General features: G+C 45.8%; 1 long non-coding RNA gene across 1 annotated transcript; it reads right to left on the reverse strand.

Moving 5' to 3' along the window:
• Positions 1-5,924: 5,924 nt before the first annotated feature.
• LOC101939518 (uncharacterized) lies at positions 5,925-19,714 on the reverse strand. The gene is made up of 3 exons (XR_255375.3): positions 19,640-19,714; positions 13,492-13,571; positions 5,925-6,224 (listed from the first exon to the last, which is right to left on the reverse strand). It is a non-coding gene; the product is annotated as an uncharacterized LOC101939518 (long non-coding RNA).
• Positions 19,715-21,801: the final 2,087 nt, after the last annotated feature.

The following is a 21,801-nucleotide window of genomic DNA, read 5'->3' on the forward strand; positions in this document are numbered from 1 at the left end:
GTCCATATTGTCTGAAAACTGGGGTGGTCCATTATAAACCAAACACACTGCAGCATCTGCTTCAATTAAATGTTAGATTTATCCCTGCTTATCTGGGCAGAACGCATTTTATCCCTGGCTCATTTTCACTTTACCACTTAACAGTAATGTGGTCACCACAAACTTCTGAGTAAATATAATATTTCAGGGAAGATGATACGTACGTATTTTACACTGGATTGGACTGCTTCAGCTGGAGTGACCCAATTTAAAAAGCAAAAACACTGCACTTAGATTCCTTCCATTTACAAATTACCATCAGCATTTCACTGACAAAGGCCATTTGTTATTAATCATCTTACTGAAAATAACACATTTCAGGGCCTTGGGAAATAGGAGTATCTGAAAGTTTGATCTGGAATAAGTGTTATATTTATGAGATTTAGAATCCAGTGTGAGAAAAAAAATATTTAGAGGCAGTCTTCCTGTTCTTTACCATGAACTTTACATCTTCTTTGCTTGTTTCCTCTTTGAAAATAATGCATTTAATCAGAACTGCCGATCCCATTAAACTGGAGCTCTGGGACAAATTCCCTTCTCTCCCCCTCCCCCCGTGACTAAGCAGTTGGTGTTTGGACTAGGGAGACAATGGATGATTTCTATGTTGTATGCTAGGCCTGTGTCTTCATTTAAATAAAATATATTTCTCCTGGTTTTCTCTGAAACCATGTCCCTTGCACCTCAGTTAAACAGAATCTACAGGAAAAGAGCTTGAAGGATTATATCCCAAACTGTTCAAGGCAGCGTGGGGGAGTGAAAACATAAATCATGGTAACTTCTGATCACATTCCAGGAGACCCAGGCACCTAAGAAAATATATTGCAAAATACATGGAAATGTCCAAAGCAATGTGTTTTTCCATTACGCAATTATGTTTTGTCTTAAATTTCAGATAAGCCTCAGATAAGCTACTTTCTTGACCCAATGTTAGCTATTAAGACCTCTAAGGGTTTACACTGAGTGGTCTAAAGCAAGACTGTAATAATCTTGTGTTCAAGGCTTTTGCTCTTTACGGTTGCACCTTATTAGAATCAGCCAGCCTCTATGGAATTTGGAAATACAGGAGCAATACAAAATGTCCTTAGCTGGTGCTTAACCAAAAGTATCAAGATTTTTTAATGCACATCTGTATTCATTTTGGCTAGACTCTTGCTTTGCACCTAGCTTCTGTATTTCATCTGAGCTCATACAAAATAGTTCAACTCCATTTCTACTTTGGAATAACTGAGCAATTCCTTAGAAATGTCAGGTCCCGTGCTAGCTACTTTATTATTCTATAAGAACTGCCCCTGTTAGATCTTATTTCAGACAAATCTGCCCTGTCTTACTTCAACTCTGATGTCTCTCTCTCTCTCTATATATATATATACACACACACACACACCCCCCATCATAGACAGGTTGTTTTCTATAGCAGCTTGTAGTTTCTCTCAGACTCCCAGAGAGGGGAAGAGAAGGGCACAGTGAAAAATGAATATTCCTGTTGGAGGAACTACATTTGAATGAGGGCAGGTCTTCACTACGGGGGGGGGGGTCGATTTAATATACGCAAATTCAGCTACGCGAATAGCGTAGCCGAATTCGACCTATCAGAGCCGACTTACCCTGATGTGAGGACGGCGGAAAATCTACCTCCGCGGCTCCCCATCGACGGCGCTTACTCCCACCTCCGCTGGTGGAGTAAGAGCGTTGATTCGGGGATCGATTGTCATGTCCTGATGAGACGCGATAATTCGATCCCTGAGAGATCAATTTCTACCCGCCGATTCAGGCGGGTAGTGTAGACCTAGCCTGAGAAATGTGCAATTATTGCTGTAGTTCAGGATTGCACAGAAACCCAGCACCAAACAAGACATAAATCAGCTACTCCTCCATTCACACTAGCTTAGCACTTCCACTAGACCACATAGGCCCTGTCTTCACAAGGAAAATAGGTGTGTTCTTAAGTAGAGTTAAGGAACAAAAGGTAAAATCCGAGTGAAGACAGGCAGTTTGTAGTTTTTCACAGGAGTTAGCAGATGAAGTTAAAGACTATGAGGGAACTTACAGTTTACTATGACCTGCTACCATGACATGTGAAAACTATAAACTGCCTTGTCTTCACTCGGATTTTACTTCATGTTAAATAATTGGAGTTGAGAACACACCTTTTTCCTAGTGAAGACATACCGATAAGGGCACATATAACTGTGTGACTTGCACAAGAATCGTGATGGTCTCCCCACACGATAGGGGTCATTCCCTTGCAGTTTGATGAGAAATACTCATAACCTGCAGGAGAATCAAGCCCCTGCTAGGGAAAAACTTGGCCCTGATTCATCATTATCAATTCTGGAAACTTCAAATTCCACACGTCTGCAGGGAATTTCCTGTCAGAAGGGGTGAATTTCACGGAGATCCTATTGAAAAACAAACAAAAGACTTAGTCCTTTCCTGCCCAAGAGGTGGATTGGAAGGTTCCTGAACTCTTTCTCCTTTAACAAGCTGATTGAGGCTATGTCTACACTACAGATTGCTTCTGTATAATTTACATTGTTCAAGGGTGTGAATAATTCACACCCCTGAGCAATGTAAATTATACTGACCTAAGCACCAGTGTAGACAGCACTATGTTGGTGGGAGGCCAAGACTATAACAGGGTTCAGAAAAGAACTAGATAAGTTCATAGAGGATAGGTCCATCAATGGCTATTAACCAGGATGTCCCTAGCCTCTGTTTGCCAGAAGCTGGGAGTGAACGACAGGGGATAGATCACTTGATGATTACCTGTTCTGTTCATTCCCTCTAGGGCACAGGCATTGGCCACTGTTAGAAGACAGGATACTGGACTAGATAGACCATTGGTGTGACCCAGTATGGCCGTTCTTATGGAGAGCTTCTCCTACTGACATAGCTACTGCCTCTCGTGGAGACAAGAGTTATTAAGCCAACAGGAGAGCTCTCTCCCATTGGCTTAGAGCATCTTCACCAGAAGGGCTACCATAAATGATGTAGTGTAGACAAAAACCTGAGGTTAATTAAGCCAATGAAGACACACCCCACCCTATATTATTATTGGAACCAACCCCTCCATAGTTAAGAGTTTTAATTGAATCCCTTCAGTTGTGAAAGAGGAGGAACTGATGAACCATATTAATGTGGAAGCATTAGAAAGGCACTCCCAGTAGGAAGGAGCTGTGAGATCCTGCAGAGGATCAAAGAGCAGTTGCACATGGCTTCCTTCACACCTGGATCGCCTCACACCCTGAGAAGTATAAAAACAAAAGTTAAATGTACACATTGCAAGTGGTCAGCACTGAAGCAGACGAACAAATGTAGCCTTGAGCTCAGCCATCATCTATGCTGGTTTACCTGGAGTAATACTCCTACTCACTGCCTCCTGTAGATAATTGCGATGAACCAGTCTATTGGAAAAGCAGATGAAAAATACACCGCGATCTCCTGTTGATGGCTTCTTTCAGAGTAAGTCACAGGCACTGCTTCGCCGATTCTGTCCTATGGATGCTATTATTTTAAGCCGTCCAATATGCCGAATACTGGGCTCTTCCTCTCAGATGGCACATCATAATACACCTGTCTCTTTCTGATGAGCTGCTGTTGGAACAGCAGCTGTGAGCTACATCCCTTTCAGATTTCTCTCCCCCAGAATTCCCAGCTTTAAAGGGCTGAGGCCTGTAAGAGCTGTGCTAAGCTGTGCTTTAGGGTTGTCAACCCTCCAGGATTATCCTGGAGTCTCCATGAATTAAGGATTAATCTTTAATTAAAGATTATATTATGTGATGAAACCTCCAGGAATTCATCCAGCCAAAACTGGCAACCCTACTGTGCTTACAGTAGCAGTGACTTGTTACACCATACTATTCATTTCGTATGGAGGAGTCCTATTGTGATTTAACTAAATGAATACAAAACTGGAGTTTAGGAACTCTAGTCTCATTCCACCACTGATTCATTGGGTGGTTTGGGGGATTAGCTCTATCTCACTGCAGCTCGGTTTACCCATACATAAAATGTTGATTATAAGGAGTAAGCTTGTGAGGATCGTTTCGTTAATAATTGCAGAAAGCACTCCGAAGATTAAAATCACTTTATCGAGGCTAAGTATTATCTCAAAGAACAACTGAGACTATGCAAAAGACATGGAATTTCAGCCTCTTACATCCAACAAAGGTTGAAGGCATCCGTGTTCTTTTCATATAGGTATTTCAGCATGATCTTAATTGCAATACATACACACAGCAAACATCGTAACCGTGGTTCTCCTTGGCGTTTCACAAGGGATTATGTCTGCTTTAACTTCATTTCCACCTCTGCCTTCTGTTCACTTCTCCAACCAGGAGCACTGAGCTCTTCATAAGCAATGTCTTTCAAGCAGGGAAAACTTTGTGATGGGGCTGCACAAACCAGGTGTCTTGGATCCACCTTGACAAACTCTCTCTCCCCCCGAAACACCCCAAGAAATAGAAACTCTTTGAGCAGGATGGTAAACTCGACTCTTCATCTTTGACAGTACCAACAATGATCCAAGGGTACCTCTTATACTCACAGCACTGCTGCTCCACAAGCTTCACTCTTCCCTGCCATCCCAACAACCAGTATGTGTCTCCAGCTGATTGACTTGATGATTCTGCAGTGAGGACCGTAATACCATGCAAGCCACTAGGTAAATAATGGAAGCTGGTAGCTTTGTCTCTTCAAGATTTGGTTCCTTCAGATATTTTTACTATCTTTTTCCAATGCATCTCAGAACAGGAACTTTGGCTGATCTCAAATCAGGAGCAAAGCTTGAGAAAGCCAGTACTGTAAAATCCATATTCCTGTACAATGATACACCACATTTTAATTAAAATTAAACAGAATAAACTAAGAACTGTCGACACATTTCAGTTCCCCCACTGAGCCTGCATAAGACCCACTGCATCTCTTTAGCCTTTTGCTAACACTCTCCCCTCCTCAGATCAGGACCCTGCAACGATCCCTAGACCTCACATTCTTTAATAGAACTGTAAGTTGAGAACAAGCCTGTGACAGGGAGAGATGCAGGTCCTCTTCCATAGACCTTTCCCCTGGAACAGATGGCTTTAAAAGGCCTTTCCAAATCACTCTTAACACTCACAGAAGACCAAGCAGTCCTGGGTTTCCTGTTGGCCTTTCTCTACCCTGTTATTGATGTGATCTAATTTGCTGACCCAATCTGCATACCTTTTGCAGAGAGCAGTGTTCTGGACGTGCCGAATGAGACGTCTCACTGCAGATGAGGTCAACTAGGCCATGTATTTGAAAATGAAGCTGGCACGCACAGCTGGCACGTTCTGCTCCTACAGCAGCAGGCATCTTGCAGAAAAGTGGCAGTATTAATACACAGCTCACCAACACAGGAGCAGCCCGTTGTCAGACATTGTAAATTGCTCCTGATTTTACAGCCAGGAGAGGAAATTTCAGGGTGAATATTTAAATCAAAAGTTTAAGTGTTTTGCTTTCTAAACTGCCCACATGCAAATGAGTACCAGATTTGTACATACAGTTACCTGGATTCTGTATACTAATTAGGTAACTGTGCATACACACACACACACACACACACACCTGGCCATGTGCATTCACAGTTTTCTAATTTACACATTTAATAGTGGCCTCTGCAGGCAGGCTGTTTAGAAACTCAGGTCCTCTTACTTTTACACTGTCAAATTCTTCACATTGCTAATTCAGCAGTAGGGCTTTGAAGACCAATGGAGAAAGATTCTGCTCATCGTGCCAAAGGACCCAGACCACATGCTAAAGTCTGATTGGTTTCAGAAAAATCAGAGCTATTGTTAATTCATCATGAAACGTATTCTGTAAATTATGAAAACACAAAAAAACAACTATTTGGAGGGCAGGACACTATGATCTAGTGATTAAAGCAGGTGACAGAGCAAGAACTCCTGATTTTTTCCCTGCATTGCCACTCTCTCACCCAGCGATTTTACATAAATCTATTAACTTCCCCGTGCCTCAGTTTACCTACCTGTAAAATGTATTGCTGCAGTATTGTGATGCTTCATTGGGACTTGTTTGTAAAACGGTTTCAGATTCTCGGATGAGAGCTGATTTATAGCCCTACTTCACTCCACATTTCTTCCTTGTTCACCTTTGTGCTTTCTGCCTTGCTGCCTCTGGAGCCTGGATTGTGTCTCCTCTGCAGTCTGTACGGGGTAAAGTTTGCAGAGTGTCTAACAACTATCAATTTTAGGCATTTGTAATGCCCTCACAACTGTAGTACCTAGGCCTCTACTGGGAATAATCATCAGTGGCAGAGTAAGGGCAGATCCAGGCTCAATACTGAGCTGGGTTAGGGCTGAGAGATTCTTATCTGGGGTGAATTAAAGGGGATCTTTGGATCTGAGCCCAGCAGCACCAAGATGTTGCAGTTCATTTCCTTGAATCAAAGGATGAAAGACTAACTAATTATTCATTGTGATCACCAAAGTGATGCAACAGAGACTCTCTGAACATTTGATTTGAATGCCAATCTCAGCTGAGGAATTCACCCCAACATTCTCTCCTTCCCGCCCTTACTATGACTTACACGTGTTGCCTTTGTTCTTCAGAAAAGATGAGTGTTTTTGGCAGAAAGCAACAGCTATGTTGCACTAATGAGCATCTAGAACAGTGAAGCAAATATTAATGTTTGCTCTTTTATATCTTGGCAGCCAAAGCACAATTCAGATTATGCAAATTGCATCAATCTTCCTGTCCATTGATTTGCATAAAGAAACTCAAGTGAGCTTGTACATTCAAATTGCCATGCAAATCACCATGCCCTAGATTTACATACAGGTTGATACTTCACTCCAAAAATGCATGAACCAGTGCTAGAGAGGGCCTGACAAATACTCAAGTGTAATTCATAGGTCGGTGCAAAGGACAAATATCTTTCTTTAACCTCATAGCTGATAATGAATGAGGTAGAAAAATAAACAAAGACACTGTACTCACAGAATTTGACATTCCTGAGTGCAAACCTAGAATGTAAAACACTGCAGTCAGCCATCTTGTGTGTTCAGCCACTGATAGCTGAAAACAAAACACCACGTAGCTAGGAGTAATCTTAGGCCCTGAGATGCAAGGCCGTGCAGCTGCAGGTTTGCAGTTCTGGTCATCAGAATTGGAGGATAGGACAGGGAGTTAATCTGCCATAAAATAGAAGGAATGTTTGGGACAGCCAACCTTAGTTTTACATGCCTCTGGCATACACATTTTATTATGATTAGAAATGTTTTGATAAGAGACAATGAGTAGTTTGCTGAAATTAACAGAATTGGCGACCCACCAGGGGTTCCTGTGGTGACCCACTCGGAGTCACAGAGTTATGAGCTTTGTTTAAGTTAGCTATAAAAGATTAGGAATAATGATTTATTTGGAGGAGTCCTAGGAAGTTTTTCTTTGGGCAAGGATCTGACTCTCTAAACTCCCCAGCAGCTGGATGGAACGAGGGCTGCGGAAGGCTAGCCGCTGAGTCTTCAAAACCATCTCGGACTTTGGTAAATATAAATGTTTGGGATGCTCTCAACCTACTGCTACAGTATATGTGTGTGCGTATTTGAGACCTAAGAGTAGTTTTAGGGGAAAGCTCTCTTGTTTGTATTAATCATTTATCAGACAGTGGAGCTGTGTCCCCATTCATTTATTCCTGATACTGCCTGGAGAGACACAATTAAGTTACTGCTTCTTTGGGTTCTGAAAACCCTGGATAACAACACCAGGGACGCCTACAGAGTTGTAGATGGTATTTAGTGTTCAAATGGAGGGGTTGTCCTTTCCCAAAGCATTTGCAAGCAAAGAAAAAGGGGGAACAACTGAAAGCAATCCACAGATGCATTGTCCATCTCTTCGAATAGAAATTGCTCCTTCACACACTCTCACTTCTGGATGAGCAGGGCCGGCTCTAGGCACCAGCAAAACAAGCTGGTGCTTGGGGTGGCACATTTTTAGGGGCGGCATTCTGGCGCGGGCCATGCCGCCCCTAAAAATGTGCCCCGGCCGCCCTAACTCACCTCCGCTGCTGCCGCTCGCGCGCCGCTGCTCGCCCTCCCTCCCAGGCTCTCAAACCCGGGAGGGAGGGGGAGACCCCGAGCGGCTGCGGCGCGCGAAACAGCTGATTCGCGCGCCGCGGCCGCTCGGGATCTCCCCCTCCCTCCCAGGTTTGAGAGCCTGGGAGGGAGAGGGAGACCCCGAGCGGCCGTGGCGCACGCGCTGCTTCTCCCTCTCCCTCCTAGGCTTGAGAGCCTGGGGGAGGAGGCAAGGCTGGGGATTTGGGGAAGGGGCGGAGATGAGGCAGGGCCGGGGGTGGGGTAAGAAAAAAATGGAGGGGGGGGGCGGCCAAAATTGTTTTTGCTTGGGGCGGCAAAAATCCTAGAGCCGGCCCTGTGGATGAGCCTTCCTTCTGTAGCTCCCAGCATCTGAGACATCTTGTCTGTATCTCTCCACCTCAGCACAATTCGGCCCTCATCCCTTTTTACACTGGTTTAAACCAGGAGTGACTCCACTGAATTTAATGCATTATACTGGTGTGAGAGATGAATCAGTCCCCAATATCTATTTTCCAATCTCAAATGAAGAGATCGAATTTCTCCTTTTTCACAGCTATACAGTAATTAATTTCTCTTTCCCTCTATATTATTATTCAAGGAGTGGGCTGTAAGAAGTATGGACATCTAGGATAGCTCATCTAGGGAAATTCACCATCAGCCAAAGCAAACAGGAGAAGGTTAAAATTGCCTTAGACCATCCCTATGCAATGAGGACAATTTTACAATACAAATCAGTATTACCCTAACAATATGCAGTTTATTTCACAGTAGAGTGCTCTGATCTAAAGCTCCAACATTATTTTAAGTTGTGTGTAGTGCATATGTGACAAAGGTTTGTCAATTGACCTTCCTATGTGCTGTCTCTGCACTGGGATTTTCCTGAATCAGCACTGTTCTTTTACATAAGAGGACATATTCAATTTCAGAATTTAAATTAGGTTCTGTTTATGTCTCTGCCACTAACTGACTTTGTGGCTTTGGGCAAGTCACTTAACCTCTCTGTGCTTCAGTCTCCTATTCTCATGAGCCCTTTGGGCCAGAGACAGTCATTTACCATATGTATGTACAGTGCTTAGCATAATGGAGAGCCTTAAGTGCTACTGCAGTATAGATAATACCTATCTATGCCACTTGATTCATATTTCTAAAGTGCTTTGAGATCCGCAGCTAAAATCTTGCAGCCTTTATTCATGCAAAATTGCCATCAACTTCAATCCAAAGCAACGACTGAAGGATGTGGTCCTAGAAAAGCAAAGTATTCTTTATTACTGGTGCCCCTCTAGTGACTTCACTGGGTTCAGATTTTGCAACACAATCTGAAACTATACTAGGGGTTTCCAGAGACATATAGAAAGTCTCATCTGTGGTTATAGCTCTCAGGGCGTCACAGGTGAAACAGCTAAAGAAGATCTTTTCATTCAATCAACAAGCAAACCAACAATGCAGCAGTAGCATTGTCCTAGAATTTGCTTTTCTCTGCTGGATGGCATCAAGAGAACTGTCAGAATCCAGATTAGGCTGAGATCAAAATCACATCCGTACACCTTCACTGCAGAAGTTTATTATACCACTTACACTTTGGTTAATTATGATGGACAAATACCTTGGCCACTGTAGAACAGTCAAGTGACTTGCAGTGTTCTACATTCTGAAGCCAGAATCAGAGTTCTCGGGTCCTTCTTGTTCATTTTCTTTCATTTGATATAACCTTTTTATGTTATCAGAACGTGAACAGAGTATTTTCTTCTATATAGGCTCTAATACCACCCTCAGCATTGTAGTATCTGGTTGCCTTCCAGTAGTGCATTAAGCAATGTGACTAATATCTGTCATATGTGATTCATTCTTTCTCTCATCCTCTCCTCTGGAGGAGACGTGTGTGTACATCAATGCATTTTGGTTTGGTTTTGAGGTGGCTTTTCAAAATCTATTCACTACATAGGTGCTGACTTGGTGGGTTCTCTGGGGCTGGAGCACCCAAAGGGAAAAATGGTGGGCGCTGAGCACCCACCGGCAGGCCCTCTATCAGCTCCCTTCCTGCCCCCAAGTATTCACCGCCCGCCATCAGCCTCGCTGATCGGCGCCTCCTCCGGTTCCCCGCACCTCCGCCCCGCCTGCCTTGATCAGCTGTTTTGCAGCATACAGAAGGCTTTGGAAGGGAGGGGGAGGAGTGAGGGTGCTGCACGCTGGGGGGATGGGCGAAATGGGGCAGGAAGAGATGGGTGGGGGCAGGACCTGGGGCAGATCTGGGGGTCAAGCACCCTCCGGCACATTGGAAAGTCAGCGCCTATGATTAACTGCTCTGTGCTTATATTAGAGAAGGCAGGTTGGAGAAGTGCATCTTGCAGCAGGAAGTTTTGTGATGGTCCTTAGCTTCAGAGTTCATTCCACAATATCTAACAAGCCCCCGAGAAAGCCCTGTCTCCTGCCCAGATGAGCTTTACCCTTATGGTAGAAAGCAGCATTATACTTGTAGACAATAAGTGAGAACATAGATCTATTTAGTCACTTTAATAATTAATGTCTTGCATGACCTTTACTGGCGGCGGGCGGGAGGTGTGTGTGGTTATTTCAGGTTTTGCAAATAATGAACATTGTACTTCATTATGTATATGCTATTTCTACTTTGTGAATGTATTTATATATATTTCATTATATGCTTATATTTTATATAAAAATAAAGTTTTAAAAGTTCCATTGTGCCAGAGGTGCAGAATTGGTGACTATGGCCTTCATCCTGGAGCCTTAGGTTCTTTTAGATATGCTGGGCTCAGGCCACTGAAAGCTTTAAGATAAAGGCCTGAATGTCCGTGGGCCAGATCCTCAGCGTATATAAATCAGAACAGCGCCACTGGATCTGGCCTTGCACTGTTATCCATTCCACTGATACATTTCCAGCAGTCCAGAGAGGTATTTTATATTTTTGTTCTTCTCTATTTTATTCAACATTACCTTCCATATTTTTGTTTCGTCTTCCACTGTAAAGACTTTTGTCTTTATACTCTAGTTAGTTTGTAATCCCATGTTTACAGAATTACCCCAGTTCCCCCTGCTGTCCCTCAAAGACAGATTTCGACAAAAAAGCCGCTCAAATTTCTTTTTCTCTCTTTTCAGCAATGGAAATAAAGGTCAACATTTGCGGGAGACAGAAAAATAATTTATTTATTAAAAAAGAACAAAGGTTAATCAGATTAAAATAAAGACAATGCCACAAAAGGAATTGGAGCAGGGCCATACTTTTGTCTGGAAAAGTCTGTTTTCCTTTGGGAAAGATAAGCTGTGTTAACTCCTTAGCACTGGCAGCCCTAGTGCTATACTATTGTCCATAACAACTATGACTTTTTCCAGGGAAAAATCAAATTATGAAAGGAAGCGTTAATCTAACAGTAAGGAACAAAACAATAACATGCAGTCCCATGTCCCCTGCCATATCTCTTAGTGCTTCTCTTATGAAATCACAAATCCGGGGAGGGGGCTGAAATGGAGTCACCAGCCAAAACCAAATACTCTCCCTGACCTTGGACACTCATCTTTACTAATCTTTAAAATAATCATTGATAGCACTAATTTAACCTTCCGATGGGGCTCCAGAGTGTGCAAAGAAACATTCCTTTCAAATAATCAAACATCAACAGAGTCTGGTTTACACTGAGGTGGGGCCAGCGTGTCTGCCTCCTGCCACTCTGGGTAGAGTTTGAAAGAGCTAGAACATGCCCCATTGTTTCCCATTTTTCTGAAATAAATAATATGGCGAAACGAAAGAAAAACCGAAGGGTGATTGTATTACATCAGGATGTGACCAATGATACCCATGTGAAAACTTCCTTTTTCCCAGCTTAACCATTTTTGAAAGGGTTTGATCTTTAAACAACAATGCCAACAAAACGGATCATGGGCCACATCCTGAAGACCCAGCACAGCCTCTTTGCATTGCACCACCACTGGATGCTAGGGATAGAACCTGCATATCCAGCCTCAAAGAGGAGCAGTCAGTGTTGGGAACCCCCTAGTGGTGTGGAGGTAGTAATGCACTGGCCCGCCACACCTCAATTTGTGTAGGGGGACATCGCCAGAGGAAAGCAGTTATGGCCCCATCTGCCATTCCTTGTCCTCCTCAGACATTAGGCTGCTCTGACTTACACCCAGGGATCAGCCCTACACACCGCATGGCAGCATCACATGTGGGGAGCAGCCCAAAGGTGAGCTTTCTATCTCCTTGCACTCTCCCCGCCAGACCCAGGCTGTGAATTCCATAGCCATAGCTGACCATGTGACCCTCCACCTCTGAGCAGAGTCACGAGTAGAGATGGACCAGAGCAATTTGGGATCCTGCCCCTTAAATTCTTACACAAGTAAGGAGTCCTCAGGGAGAAAATATGTAAAGAATTAGTCAGCTATAGTTTTATTTTGCATATCCCAATTCGGAGCAGCCTGGTCCCACTTTATCAGCACACCCTACCCCATCCCTCCTCAAACCAAACATGGAGGGTTCAAATCCATTGTTTTGCGTTGGTCCCATTTTTAACCGGGCAGCTTGTCAGTAAAATGTTTTGAGATTCTCCAGCGTGAGGAGTTAAAAAAGTACAAAGTGCAGTGGCCACCCCTAGAATCAGCCAAAGCTGCTGTGCAGGGTATCTGAGACAGTGCAGTTATTTCTCTTTCTAAATCTAGGGAAATACCCTGTAAACTTTCCAACACAGTTCCAGGTCCTTTTCTCAGGACTTGCCTTTATTAACTTAGAAGCAAAGATCCAATCAAAACAAAGTAATTCAGACCATTTCACCACCTCTCAGGATCCTGACTTAGCCTGTGTCTCCAGTGCTCAACAAACCTTGCCGCTCTTCTTCCAGGGCTTTGCAGCCCTCCCCAATTGAGGCTCCCCCCAAGCCAGCTCCTGCTCCCTCTTATGACTTCTTCAGGACAGGTGCAGACAGCCCCATCCCTGACCCTGTGTGTCTCCTTTCTGTTCCCTTGCCCCATCCCTGACCCAGTGTGTCTCCTTTCTGTTCCCTTGCCTAAGAGACAGGAAGTTTTTTCCTATAGAGCACATATCTAGGGATAGGCACATGACCAACCACAGCTTCCAGGCTCCTAAGGGCCATAACAGGTGCACTGGGACAAGAGCCCCCAGGCTCATGCTTTGTTACACATTGCAGTGGTAACTCTGGGTAAATATTGTCTTTTTAATGGCTACCACTGTATCATTGTTATTAATCCTCTCATTACTTTGTCATTTCTAGTTTTGAAAATCCCTGGGGAAAGCCAAGTAATACATAAAAATACTACAATTTCCTTATGTAACCCACTAGTATCCTAGTACTAATTTGATATATGTCAGGCTGGAAATTGTCTATATATGTGAATGCAAATTTTTCCTTACCTCAGTTGAAGGAAAATCTGTACATATTGTAATTTGCAGCAGAATGAAAAGTTCATTTAAGTGCAAGTATTGCACTTGACCTGTAGAATGAGGGAGAAATGGAGAACATTTCTGAAAAATGAATGCATTTTTTTTAAAGTTAGCATTTATTGCAGCTTCCGCTTAAAGAACCAGTCCTGTTGTCAGAAAATGATTTAGGTCCTAATTTTCAGTTAAACAACTATGTGCATAAATTCACATGCTTGACTTATATGTACAAATATGCACAGATTAAGTGCCTGACTGGCATGCGCAAATGCCTGATCTACGCATTTGCACCAGGTGTTTGTCCATGTGTTAGATATCAGCATTTCATGATATACATGCAACACAGCACACACCTGATTTTGAACCTGCCTGCCCTTAATTTAGAAACTGGTCTGAATGCTTTATAGAGTTCATTTGTTTGTTCCTGTGAGGGCCTTATACATCAGATGTTATTCTAAGACAACATCCCTTTTTTGCTGTGTGATGCAGTAGGGAGTGGGGCGGACAGACCTGGGGATGTCGCCTAGTTTTACTGGGACTGTCTGAATGGGGATGGGATAGCAGGGGGCAGAGGTGAAAGTAAGCCGGTACGGGCCAGTACGCAGGACTGGTAAGAAAAGGAGACTGGCTGAGGGAGGGAGAAGCCTGCCCCCTGAATAAAAAAGGTTTAAACTCAGCTGTTCCCTACACTCCCAGGGTTAGGAGCGGTTTCTGGCATCCTTGTTAATTTCACTCACGGTTGCTGGGGGGGAGGAGTCGGGGGGGAGGGTGTGTTTGACCATGGCAGGGGCAGTTCTTTTCTGCCCCCGGGATGAGGAGATCTCTCCAATACTAATGTACACAACAAATACAATAGGCATTTGGCTGCACAGCTTAAATCCAGAGCTAATAAAAGCAGGTGGAAGGGGAAAACTCACTGTGACATTGGTTTCTCGTCTCCTCCCTCCTCCTCCAGCCAGGCTGCAGACAGTAAGGCTCTGCATTCCTCCCCCACCTCCCACTCAGCAGGGGCTCTCCTCTAGGCTCTAGCCTGCAGTGAGCAGGGAGACTGGCTGAGAGATGCCTGCTGCTGCCCCCTGCATAAGAATAGTTAAACTCAGCTGTTCCCTGGGCAGTTCAGCCCCCGGGGTTAGGAACCGTTTCTGTCATCCTTGTTAATTTCACTCCCAGTTGTTGGGGGGGGGGGGGAACTGTGTGTGTGACCATGGCAGGGGCAGTTCTTTTCTGCCCCCGGGATGAGGGGCTCTCCTATGGACAAAAAATACAATCAAAATCAGGAACCATTTCCAAGTTCAAATCTATCCCATTCCCGCCCCAGCAGAGGATCATGGTTGTGATGTCCAAACTGCTTGCAGATCCTCTTTGAAATGTTACTGTTTAAAAAAAACACACACACACACACACAAAACATGGAGAACATGGTGGGAAGATGTGTCATGATGATCAGGGTTTATTTTGGGCAAAGCAATTTTGCTAAAGCAACTAAAGATTCACAAGGAAAGCAAATAGCCCCCATAGACAAAACCACAAAGGGATTGGAGGGAAAAACTGGATATTCAGGGAAGTTATTGTGCCTCCTTTGAAAGAAATAGTTTTCATTCCACCCTCTTTATATATTGATTTTAACACCTGAATATGGACATAGGGCACAATCTCAGATCTCTTTTTGTTTTGTCCTGCCTGCAGAGTGCAGAGGCTGAAATTGACAAAACTTTCTCTAAATATCTTGTATATTTCATGAAGGCTATTCCAGTTGTCCTTCATTCACCCCTGCCTTCCCGTACTACTAGCCACCCACTGGTGTGCCCCTGCACTCTTTTATTTGCCTGGAAGGGAGATTAAAAAATCCTTGATATCTGACTTGCTAGGAAATAGGAAGGATCTAGGGAAAGCGGAGCACTGGTGGGCATGGTGCAACGCAGTTCCTTGCCCCCCTGGCTCCCTCCCTGGCTGGCTATGGTTTTTGCCTTGGTTACTTACTCCTTGGCAGACCCAGCCCAGCAACACCCGCTGGCTCTCTGAAGGCAGCAGCAGCCCACGGGGGCCGGTTGCTGGGGTCGCTGAGGGTCGGCGGCAGGCTGTAGCTGCATTGTTTGTGACACATTCATACACATACACATACATACTGTATGTATTACTATCCCGTGGGGAAGGTGCCGGTGCCCTTTTGAGGGGTGGGGGGACAGGGGAGACAGTATTTCTGCTGCTCACACCTCAGGAACTTCTGTAAGAGGCAAGGTCTGGCGGGGCACTGCCAGCGCATCTGTGGGCCCCCAGCTTTTGGGTTGCTGCTTAATGGTGTCCCCAGGAAAACTTCCAGCCTCAGCAGCTGCTGTTCTCTCTTCCAGGCTGTGGGAGGGAGCCGCCCGGGAGACAGGGGAGGAGACGGAGGTCTGGGGGGCATGTGGCAGCAACAACATAAGCAATAGGAGGTGGCAGGTGGGGGCTGCAGCGCCAACGGGAACCACTACCCACAGCAAAGCCTCCCCAGTCTCCAGCTCAGTCCTGGCACGTGGAAGGTGTGAGTGGGCCAGCCCAGCAGGGGCAAGAAAGGGGCATCCATGGGAAGGACTGGATGGAGCAAAGCATCCTTATTGCAACTCCCACATTGGGCCATACAGCTGCTCTCGCTGCTCTCCCTGTTGGCGTGCCATGCCTCAAGATGCATGTGCTGCACGTCGGCCCTTTCCAAGCCACAATTTCACATATGGCATGGGATTCCACTGAGTATAAGGAGGTCCCATGACGAGTGCTAAGTGCAGTCCGTTTCACTGTAATGATGTTCATTGCACTGAATCCCCTTTTGCAGCCAGCATTGCTTGCATCAAGGCTATCCGCTGCAAGGACGAGTTTTTTAAGTTTACCAGGAATGTTTTTTCCTCCAAAAGCCTTGAATTCAACAAATCCCAAGTGTGTTTCCTCTCGATTGATTCTCAGTTGATCAGCCAATGGTCTTATTTCCTTTTCTCCTAAATGGGGATTCTCTGGATTCTCTTGCCATTTTTCGGGATTCAAAACTGACAAATTGTAAATTAAGTTCTTATAATTGGAAGACCTTTCTTCACGTGTGCTTTGATCGGCTTTGTTTGAGGCAGTTGTAAATAGCAAGCCCGCGCGATTCCCATGTGGGGGTACCATATGGCACTCAAAAGCTAACTTTGGAACATCCACATGAATGTCTTCCTGGGAAAACAAAATTGTCTTGTCTTGCTTCACAGATCTAAATCTACTCTGATCCAGGTATATTCTAAATGTATATGTACAGTACGGATGGATCTCTCAAAAAAGATAGCTCTTCAGTGTAGGAGTTGGACCACCAAACAGCCCCCTGAGGAAGGATGGACTCCATTAAGCAGCACACATTAAGCAGAAGTTCCTGAGGTGTGTTAGCCCAGAAACACTTGTCTTCCCCCCCACACACACCCCTTAAAAGGTTTCAGAGTAGCAGCTGTGTTAGTCTGTATCCGCAAAAAGAAGAACAGGAGTACTTGTGGCACCTTAGAGACTAACAAGTTTATTAGAGCATAAGCTTTCGTGGACTACAGCCCACTTCTTCGGATGCATATAGCTTAAAAGGGCACTGGCACCTTCCCCACAGGACAGTCATACATACAGTATCTATGTGTGTGTCACAAACAATGCAGCTGCAGCCTGCTGCTGACTGCCCCCGACCCCAGCAACCGGCCCCTACTATTGTATTATAGTAGTATTGGAGATCCCCTCATCCAGGGGGCAGAAAAGAACTGCCCCTGCCATGGTCACACACACCTTCACCCCCCCCCCCCCCCCCCCCCCCGCAACAACTGTGAATTAAATTAACAAGGATGCCAGAAACAGCTCCTAACCCCGGGGGCTGAACCGCGCAGGGAACAGCTGAGTTTAAACTCTTCTTATGCAGGGGGCAGGCTTCTCCCTCCCTCAACCAGTCTCCCTGCTGCAAGCTAGAGGGGAGTCCCTGCAGGCAGGGGGAAAGCATGGCCTAGCGTCCGTAGCCTGGCTGGAGGAGGAGGGAAGACATGAAGAAAAATGTGACAGTGAGTTTTAGTACAGACAGTATTTTTAGTAGTAGTAGCAGCTTTATTTTCTATATCTATGTCATGCAATGGGAGGGATCCATGAAGTACGTAGGAGAGGTGGGTTGCTTGCTTGCGATTGGACCATATGGGTAAGAAATGTAAATTACTTTCATCCCTGCCCAAACCCCAGGGCTCCCAGCCGCCTCTGCAGCTGGTAGCTCCGGGGGTGATTTAAAGGGCCCGGGGCTCCTAGCTTCAGCTGGATCCCCGAGCCCTTTAAATCCTGATTTAAAAGCTCCGGGATTTAAAGGCCCCACCTCTTCCGGTAGAGGCCACGCCTCTTCGAGTTGAGGCCCCGCCCCCTCCACAGGACTCTGGAGTACCAGTAAGTCCTTTAAGTCACTTTCACCCCTGGCAGGGGGTGACTTTACTTGAGGGAAGATACCTGAGCCTGTAAGCTGAGCCGGGAGGGGGATGGGGCCAGGTGACACCTTTGCCCTGGAAACTGGACAAAGGCTGGAGGAGGAGCTGGGGGAAAGGTGGAAGGAGATGGCTGCAGGGGAGTTTCAGTTTGAAGCTGGCTGGGAAAACGGAGGGAACCCCCCTAGGGGGATCAGATGTCCCAATTTTATCGGAACAGTCCCGATATTTACTTGTTTGTCCCGCGTCCCGATTGATGTTTGGTCGGGACACTGGACAAAGAAGCAATTTTTGCCCTCCGCTCCGGCTCGCACCCCCCCCACCGCCCCGACTCCGCTCCCTCCTTCCCCCATTGGATAGCTCCCCAAATCCCCGCCCTGGCTCTGCCTCTTCCCCACACACGCCGCTTGCGCGCTGATCAGCTGTATGGCGGCGGCGCAAGTGCTGGAGGGAGGCCGGACACCAGCGTGTGTGGCACAGCCGCCATGAAGATTAAGAAGGTGGTGCAGTGCAGCAGCTGCGATTGGAGGCCAGCGGAGGAGGGATAGAGGGAGGAGGGTTGGGCAGTTGCTCCAAGTCCGCGCCTCTCTCTTGGCCCGGTGGCTGTGGGAGGTCCGGGGTGCGGGCGCTGTAACCCGAGTGGAGCGGAGGCAGTAGGGGAAGAAGGAAGCAGGTTGGCTCGGCAGTCCCACACACACCAAACGGGGAGCGCTCCAGTTTGTTCACTGGAGCTTATGGCAACTACAGGGTGGGGAAGGGGGGGGGTCTGTGCCTGCTTTGCAGGGCTCCCGGGTGGGTTCTCTCTGCCCCCTGCTCCGGCGGCCTTCCGGGCCCCACCCCCCGGGACTTTGCCTCCTGAACCAGACTTTGTGTGTGGAGGAGGGACAAGCCCGTGCCGGGAGGGAGGCTGGCTTTTAGGGCAGAGGAGCAGCTGAGCGCTGCATCTCTGATTGCAGAGCCGGGGGGGGGGGGCAGCCAGCGGTTGCAGACGGTTGCGGCGGGGTGGGGAGGGCACTCTGGCGGCTTTTTTTTTTTTTTGCTCCACTCCCCAGCGTCCTGATATTTCATCTTTGGCAGCTGGTCACCCTAAACCCCCCAGGATTGGGGTCTAAGCTCCCTGCCCCCCAGAGGCATCTGGCTGAGGGGTCCTGGTTGTACCTGCAAGCTCTGCTTGGGACTGTGTTCCTGTCGTCTAATAAACCTTCGGTTTTACTGGCTGGCTGAGAGTCATGGGTGAATCGCAGGAAGAGGGGGGTGCAGGATGCTGACTCCCCCCACATACTTCCTGACATGCTGTAGAAACAAAATGTTATTCAGAGAAAAGGTATAGAATGTATTACCTAAGAAACACTCAGAATTACATATTTAACATGACAGAAAACATCCATAGGTGCATAAAAAAGGATAAGGGATGTAAACTGTCATGAACCTAGGCATAACCCAGCCATCAGCTAGGCAGAAACTTATGAAGTTTTGAACTTCCTTGTACACAAATTACTCCATAACTCAATTATTTGCACCTATTACAGCACCTGAAGCATCTGGGTTCTAGCCACTGCCAGGCTAATCTAGAAGGAAACGAGATTAAATGGACCAGTTTCTGTAACTGAGATCATCAATAGATAGAAAACAAAAAGAAAGACTGCAGAACACCCTTCAAAATGAAAGAGAAAAATATTCTGTACCTTAATTGGGTGACTCTATAGAATCTCCTTCATCCAAATGTAAAGTCTCCATAGAGAGTTTGCTCTTAATATCATCTTTATAGCGCTCTATAGAATATTTAGAGATGGGAGGGACTTTCCTTTTTAAATTCCATACACAATAAGTTCCAATAAACTTGTGTTTGTTGCCATCTGCTGGCAAAAGAGAGACAGGGACATGACTCAAAAATTTAACAAAAATATCTGCTTGTTGGAGAGAAAAAAACGTGATCCGAATGTATTCTAATGGCTGAGGAACCAGAAGGGAGAAAAAAAAGAACCCATATTTATTATTTTTTAAATCTCATTTTGAGTGGCCTGACTCAGAACCCTTTGGCTTGGCAGTGCTGGTGCTGTGTATTCCTATCACACTGGCTTGGCCCAAGGAGGGCCAGCAGAAGGCTCAATCTCATTATCTTGAAGAAACTCAACCACCCTGGTGCAGGGAGACAACCCAGCCTCTCTTGGGTGCCCTGCACCCCTCCAGCAGTGAGCCATGAGACAGGGCCCTGGCTGACTCCCTGGTAAAGCGGATGGTGGAAGATAACCCACTTCTTGTCCTTCCTCTGCACATCGGCAGGCACATCCCTGCCCCCTCAAACAGCATGGCCGCTTTCAGTCCCACAGAGTCTGCTCATTCAGCAGCCCCTTTATAGGGTTGTGGATGTTGCAGGGGCTTCTGGGACATGTCGTTCTCTAGTGGATGCAATAGACTGAGCCTGCTGCATGGGGTTTTGGCTCCTGTAGTGTTCTATGGCAGGCTGTGGCCGAGACTGTGCCCTGTGCTTAGCCACCAGGTGCAGGCAAACTGCTGCCCAGCCTGGCGTATCCAGGCTTGTGTTCATTTCCTCAAGGTGAGCCTAAACCCACAACCCATGTGGGTCCAGGAGGCATCATCACGTGTCCTCTTTCCCATGTCACCATCCTGCATCCATCAAGGCCACTCTGAAGAGACCTTGGCCCTTTCCGCACTGAGGGATGCTGGTGTGAGGACCTCAACAGGGAAAGGATGATCCAGTGGTTAGAGCAGAGGATGGGTGCCAAGACTCCTGGAGTCTGCTCCCAGCTCTGGGAAGGGACTGAGAGATAGTTACAGGAGCAGGCAGTTGGGCATCAAGACACTTGATCTCTACTTCTGGCTCTGGGAGCACTTTAGGTCTAGACATGTATATATTGCATATACTGTACATTGCATATTGGCTAATAAATTCAAGAATGCAGGGGACGAGGAGGCAGGACTGCGGCGTTCCATTATTGCCCATTCTTGTAGTTTTAGCACTTACCTTGCAACATTTGGTGTTTGTCTTAAAGCACCAGCTGCTGGAATCAGATGATCACTTGAGAATTCCAGCTTTCATTTCACATTGGGTGCACCCTAAATTCTCAGCACCACACAGTCTATAAAAGGACTCAACATTTGGTTCGTTTTTTTAATCTCATGATTTTTAAGCCAATTTCATTATTATTTTGTGCTTGATTCATGATTTTGAATGCTTGGGGTTGGCAAAATGCGTTTCTGTTAATGGCTGTAGTTTGAGAGAAAATTTTCTAATGTAGACCAGGCCAAAATAGGTAGCAGCCCTAATCATAAACACCAGTAAAACCATAAACAGGTTTTACTATCCTGGTTTTAGAAAATTCAGCACATTTACCCTAATAATCTTACCAAACTTGCCGCTTCAGCTTACAAACATCAGGGGATCTGGGAAAGAATCGTTATGGACTGTCCTGTCCTTACTAATGACTAGCTGCTTTTCTGTTTTAATGAACAAAATAGAGCAGCCAGTCACCTCATCCCATTTACAAGATCCTTTTCTCCCCATTCACAGCCTCTATGTGCTACTGCAATACAAATAATTAAGAATGTGTAAGGTGTGATCAGCCTTATCTTAGCCAGAGTGATTATGTAGTTTGATCATAAAACTCCTGAACCCTTCCACAGCAGATGTTGCCTCTCTTTGTTAAGGAAATTGGGACGTGGGGTAACCATGACTACAGAGACCTCCTTTTGGGTCCTAGAGGGTCTGCACAGAGAACCACATGGACTTAACTGCTGACACTTCACTACACACGGTGATGACTCAGAACTTCACAGCACCAGAACTCAGGGCTTCCTGTGTCAAAAGCATAGAACCTTAGCACAT

This window comes from Chrysemys picta, chromosome 7 (genome assembly GCF_011386835.1).
Source record: "Chrysemys picta bellii isolate R12L10 chromosome 7, ASM1138683v2, whole genome shotgun sequence".
NCBI lineage: Eukaryota > Metazoa > Chordata > Testudines > Emydidae > Chrysemys > Chrysemys picta.